This window comes from Aquarana catesbeiana, linkage group LG01 (genome assembly GCF_042186555.1).
Source record: "Aquarana catesbeiana isolate 2022-GZ linkage group LG01, ASM4218655v1, whole genome shotgun sequence".
Lineage (NCBI taxonomy): Eukaryota > Metazoa > Chordata > Amphibia > Anura > Ranidae > Aquarana > Aquarana catesbeiana.
The window spans coordinates 778394704-778401200 of record NC_133324.1 but is presented as its reverse complement, the minus strand read 5'-3'; the positions used below and the strand labels follow the sequence as shown (position 1 = coordinate 778401200).

Below are 6497 nucleotides of genomic sequence, written 5' to 3'. Positions count from 1 at the left end.
ACTTCCTTGATTTTTTGTAAATAGGAAGGTGTCAATGTACTTGTTTTGATATATACTGTATATAATTATATGGGTTTCAGCATAGAGAGCTCTTTATTGTTCACACAAAAAATGACAGCATGCAGCTTTCAGGCACCCTTGCTTTTTTTCCCATGCTAAGTAAATCAAAATGTGCAATTTTATTGCAGTTAGCTTGAGATTAGGCAGGTATCTCTTTAGGTGGTTTGCTGTGAATTTTCCAGGTTGCATGCACATTTAGGTTCTATATCCTTTGTGCTTTGGTGCTGTCTGCCCAAATATACATTGACATTTAAGTGTTAACTAATATTTCACAACAGTTTTAAATTTACTTTCAGTAAAAAAACATATTTGGTTATCAGTTTTCTCAACTTGACTCTGTCAGACATTTATTTTATTTTTTCAATTCTTAATTTTTGCTTGCTTTTGCAAGGTTATACAAAGTCATTAGGAATTGTTTATATGATAAATACCATCAGATGAAATGATAAAGTGTTGATGGAAAATAACAAGGAGCCTGTAAAGATAAGGAGGGGTGAGAGGGTCATACAGGGCAGAGGGGAGAAGATAGGGTAAGGAAGGGCGAAGGGAAAGAGAACTATTGGAAAGAGTAGTGGTGAGGAGGCTGTGGGCATGATAGAGATCGAGAGAGGAAGAAACAATAAAAAAAAGGGGGGGGGGGGGTAGGATAGTTGGTTGGGGAACAGAGTCAAGCACAGGGCTAAAATAAATATTATCTATGTGTTAAAGCTTTATGAAGCATGTGTGGTAGTGGGTAGCACTCTCACCTAGCAGTAAAAAGGGTCGCTGGTTTGAATCCCAACCACAACACTACCTGCCTGGAGTTTGCATGTTCTCCCTGTGCCTGTGTGGGTTTCCTCCGGGTACTCCGGTTTCCTCCCACACTCCAAAGACATGCTGGTAGCTTAATTGGCTTCTGTCCAAAATTGGCCCTAGTATATGAATGTGAGTTGGGGACCTTGGATTGTGGGCTCCTTGAGGTTAGGGTGCAATGTATGTGTGGAGCGCTGTGTAAATTGACGGAGCTATATGGGTACCTTAAATAAATAATAATATAATAAATGAGCATCTTAATGAGACACAATGTACAGGGATAGGGAGAATTGTAGACACACACCCACACTCACTCAGGTTGAACTGGATGGACTGGTGTCTTTATTCAACCTTACTAACTATGTATGTAACTATGTAATTGGGCCTAATGGCTTACTACATTTTGCGCAATGCTCTCTGCTTTATTGCATAAAATTGTTGCCAGCTTTAAACATATTATATATAATTTCATAAAATATAAGCAATTGTAATGTATCTGTATATCAGCAATGAGTAACATGCTGACCCTAGGAAGGCATAGCATACTGGAAGTTGCAGTTCCACAACAACTGGGAGCTGAAGATTTTTTGTGATTAATATACAGTATATTATAACCAAAATCTGACTTCAGAAATATTTTCTTTAAAATATGGAAAATAGTCATTAAAAGTAAAAGAAGAAATGTGTGATTTTTACTAAGCTGATTTGTACTGGATACAACAATGAAAATGTGTTTTACAAGTTTTGGATAGAGTACAGAAAGTCAAACCCCTGTCAACTTTTTACTGATGTTTGCATCCTTGCTAGGGAGATTCATCTTCAGCATTTGTCCTGGAGACCATTGTCACAGGGGCAGAAAGGTATAGGAATTCCTGCATTTTGGAGTTAAGAGGTCATGTTCCAGTGAAAGTGAAGATTCTAATTTATCCAGGTCATGATGTAACTAGCAGTAGTCATTTATTCAACTGGATTTGTTCTGTATTGTTAAAGTGATTGTAAAGTCTCATTTTTTTCCCTATAAAAATAACAAACATGTTATACTTACCTGCTCTGTTGCAATGGATTTGCATAGAGCAGCCTGGATCCTCCTCTTCTCGTGTCCCTATTCTGTGCTCCCGGTCACTCCTTCCTGTTCAGTGCCCTCACAGCAAGCAGCTTGCTATGGGGGCACCCAAGTCGAGTCACAGCTCCCTGTGTCCATTCAGACACGAAGCCCCCCGACCTGGCCCTGCCCCCTCTTTCCCCTGATTGGCTAGCTGACTTTGACAGCAGTGGAAGCCAGTGGTGCCACTGCTGTGTCTCAGCCAATCTGGAAGGAGAATCTGGATGCCTGAGACACTCGTGGACATCGCTGGACAAAGAGAGACCTCAGATAAGTGTTAGGGGGGCTGCTACACACATAAGGCTTTTTATCTTAATGCAGAGACTGCATTAACATAAAAAAACCTTTTGACTTTACAAACCCCTTTAAAGATGTTTAGCTACCTATCCAAGTAGCTTCCACATTTCTAAAAATGTCTTCATAAATACAAAAAAATTATATTGAATGTGACTATCTACTTATGGCTTTTTTTACTTACAGCTGTTTAAATTGGGAAAACACATGATGGATCTTAACAATTCCTGACTCTATCCAAAACTTACAAGATCAGCTTTTAACTTTAGATATACTTTAAATAGTTAAAATGGTTAAGAACTTGCACTGTCCAATGCAACTATAAGCTATTTTGTTGCCTTGATTATTTTGTGTGTTTAAAAGTGACCTCTTGCCTTGGTTAAAAATTGGTATCTCACTGCTATCATTCAGTCTGCAAGGAAAATGTGTAATATACCTTCTATTGTATATTTAAATTGAGTAGGGTTGAGTCAGTAAGAGACCAAATTCGTTTTATGGATAGCCACACATCTATAACTGGAAAACGTTAGGGCATTTTATTGGTTTAGGTACAAGAAAAAAAATGCTAAAGCAATTGGAGCAATAATGTTCTCTAGAAGAGTTTGGTGTCTGATTTAAATTTTAGACTGGCAGAAGGCTATTAGTACAATGCTGAGTCTAACAAACGTCACACTGAGAAGCCTTAAGGGGAATTCCTTTGGTGTTAGCTTTAGACCATGAAGGTTTATCAAATACATTGATCTCTCTATTTAATCATAAAGATAAAATTTAGGTAGAGGTTGGTGATAAGGGTTACATATCAGAAGGGGGTTAATTGTTATGGAGGATAAATAAAGTTAAAGCAGACCCTCACCCATTAAAGCAACTAATTTCCACTTGACTTTTCCCCCCTCCCTCTCCCACAATTACATAATTTTTGTTTTAAAAGATTTCTGACCTTTTAGTGCTAGGCAAGAATGACATAGTGCTACCTGCTGCCTCCTGGGATGTCCACATTACACATCTCAGAAAACTGTGTTACAGAGGAGCTTGCAGGCCATCAGATTCTCTGCATGCAAAGATGTGCATAGGGACCCAGCAGAGACCTGCAGCAGGTGCAGAGGTGCTTCAAGTATCAAGGTCCCAGTTATCGGAATTGTGTGCACACGTGTGGGAAACCCCCATGTGGGCAGTTTTACCACAGGTCTATGCAGGTTCCAAAGACCTGGCTGAGGCCTTTGACACATCTGTGCATGCATGAGACATTCACAAATGGCCATGTGTACATGGAGTAGCAGAAATAACAGGAACTGAATTTCCTCTTTAAGTGTAATGCCCTGTACACACGGTCGGACATTGATCGGACGTTCCAACAAATAAATCCATGGATTTTTTCCGACGGATGTTAACTCGAACTTGTCTTGCATACACGCGGCCACACAAAGTTGTCGGAAAATCCGATTGTTCTGAACGTGGTGACGTAAAACGTGTACATCGGGACTATAAACGGGGCAGTAGCCAATAGCTGTCGTTTCTTAATTTATTCTGAGCATGCGTGGCACTTTGTGTGTCGGATTTGTGTACACACGATCGGAATTTCCGACCGGATTTTGTTGTCGGAAAATTTTATAGCAAGCTCTCAAACTTTGTGTGTCGGAAATTCCTATGGAAAATGTGTGATGGAGCCTACACACGGTCGGAATTTCCGACAACAAGGTCCTATCACACATTTTCCATCGGAAAATCCTATCGTGTGTACAGGGCATTGGAGTTAACTTGGGGCGTATGGTAAATTTTATGGCTTGAATGAATGGAAGGGTAAATGTTAGGTCCAGTCAACGGTCATATAGAGGTTAGAGGTGAGGGGGGTTTGGGAGTCTCCATTTTTAAATTGTTTATCTTTTCAAAAACCTCTGACTGAGAACTACCTGGCACCAGTTTATTGGTACCAAAACCAACAAACTGATTTCTACACACTAACTTTTTGAAGCCCATGTTTTTTTTTCTTCTGAAGTGTGCTAGTTTCTGTGCACAGTTACATATTTTGTACTGCTATGCACAGCAATGAGCAACATTTTTTGCATGTTGTATAAAGTGCAGGAACTGCCCAGGTTGTGGCCTATTTGAATATCCTACCAGTTTGTGGCCTGCCTGCATATCCCTTATAATTTGAAATGCTACTAACCTATAACCCATAACCATAGATTTGCTCTGCTCCTGACTGTGCATTAAAGCCTGCCCTGAAAACTCAGTGGGGCTGAACATAACACTGTTACTAACGAGCAGGAGATCCCCTGAAGAATTTCACAACATGGGCTGTTATATTCAGTTGCAAGTATTCTTTTTCAGTGACAATTTGTCACTCAAAAGGTTAAAATGTTTAAAAAGAGTTTTCATGTAAAATACCTCAATGTATTGTAGCCCATAGCAAAAGAGCTTTGCTTAGTCTGAACTGAATCTACATAAACCATGTACAGTAATGCCCATATATCAAAATATATATACAATTAGAGGCACTCCTGAAAATAGGCACTCAAATAGTACCATTCCCATTTAACAAGAGTAAAGATATGTTGTAGTTTTTTTCCTTTTTTTTTTTTTATGACATTCTCAAAACGCATCAACCTAATAAAGGAGTGGGTGATTTTTGAAAAATTGTAGCAAGAACATCTTCTATTCAATGTGAAAATTAGACCAGAGACCTGATTTGTACCGACAATCAACAAATTAGCTTTTGCTCCGGTTTTCTTTGCCAGTGAGATTTGTTTTTACTCTACATCTGAAGTGGTGATGATCATTATACTAAGATGTAGTACAAAATACAAATCATTGTAACTTGTGCTGTTACCATGCTTTTTTGCCCTTACCACAGACCTTTGAATAGTACAAAATAATGTTCCCTTCAAAGGTTCCCTGCAAGCTGTGCCAGGCAAATTCCATTATCCCACAGCTAACAGAAATGGGCACAAATGGAACATATCCCCTGAATTGTTAAATACTGTAGCAAATGTAAATATTTAAATTATATACTCTATTTTTTTGATGAATATCATATGATATATGTGACCCATCTTTTGTATTTGATTAATGCGTATCTGCTTTACTTTTTGACCATGTGAAATATAATTGTCTTGCTTGTCATTTTACACCTTTTATGGCATTGCACTATTTAAAAAGTTAGATATTATTTTTAACCAACCATGACAAGAATGTGAAATTGTCATAATTCAGTCATTGAGAAAAAATGATACCATAAACCCTGCTTTCAGAGATGAATGTGACTGACTTGATTATCAGAGTTGAGGAATGATTCATTTCAATGAAATACAATGAATCGATTGGTAAGGCACTCTGACAATTCAGTGTTGTAATGTAAGTATGTTTAAATGAAATCACTATCTGAATTTATAGACAAATGTTTATACATGTACAATTGTAAAATAAAATGATTAAGAAACTGTTTCAGATGACTTTTTTTTTTTTTTTAATTTTTATGTAAACCTACCACTCTTGCAATTATTGCTAACAAGATTGTCCACGATGAAGTCCTTTTAAGTGAAACATGTCAGAGTGAGGCTACATCTGCACAGACCTTTTTATGTTCTTGTCCTGGAACAATAAAGCTATCTGAAAGCTGACATCATTAGAGTGCGGCTGACTTGTTTATTCCACATCGATGAGCAGCATCTGTATCCACAAGAATGGGCAGAAAGTGGGCCTTGAGTGGTGGCTTCCTTTGGTACCATACAACTGAATAAACCGTTAAACTAGAAGGTCAACTGTACTGTTGTGCATAAATGCTTCCATTGCAAGGCAATGGGCTTCCTATTTGATTGTCCTTGCATTATACACCTAGAAAGAGCCAGCAGGCTGCAGATACACTGTCACAGTACCCACTAGCCAAGCATCACCAAGGTGTTGAAGAAGCTGAAGAGATAGAAATACCTTACTAGACTGGGGGGAAGACCTAAGATTGGGTGAACCTCATCCATATACTGGAAAATTGTAACTTGAGCAAGGATCTAGTAGTTGCCCCTCTAATAGTGGTGATATGGTTACAGTGGCGGCCCAGTCCTAGAGAAGGATCAAAGCTATTACTAGAAATCAACAAACTGCTGATTTGGTGGTTCCATCTCATCCTGATGGATGGTATACTGTATCACAGAATAATATTTTTCCATGACTTGTCAATGACCTAACAGGTCATACTGGGCCCTCTCTGTGGCTGTTAGGATACCGAGTGCATTTATCTACCAACAGCAAGGGGTAA

The 6497-nt window shown here is 38.6% G+C and overlaps 1 protein-coding gene across 1 annotated transcript in view; it reads left to right on the top strand.

Annotated features, from left to right (window-relative positions):
- HPGD (15-hydroxyprostaglandin dehydrogenase) overlaps nucleotides 1-5689 on the top strand; it is a 156257-nt gene extending 150568 nt beyond the window's left edge. The window contains exon 7 of the mRNA XM_073606525.1: nucleotides 1-5689. This exon is cut by the window's left edge and continues 373 nt beyond it. The gene's annotated coding sequence lies outside the window, so the exon portion shown is untranslated.
- The last annotated feature ends 808 nt before the right edge of the window (nucleotides 5690-6497 follow it).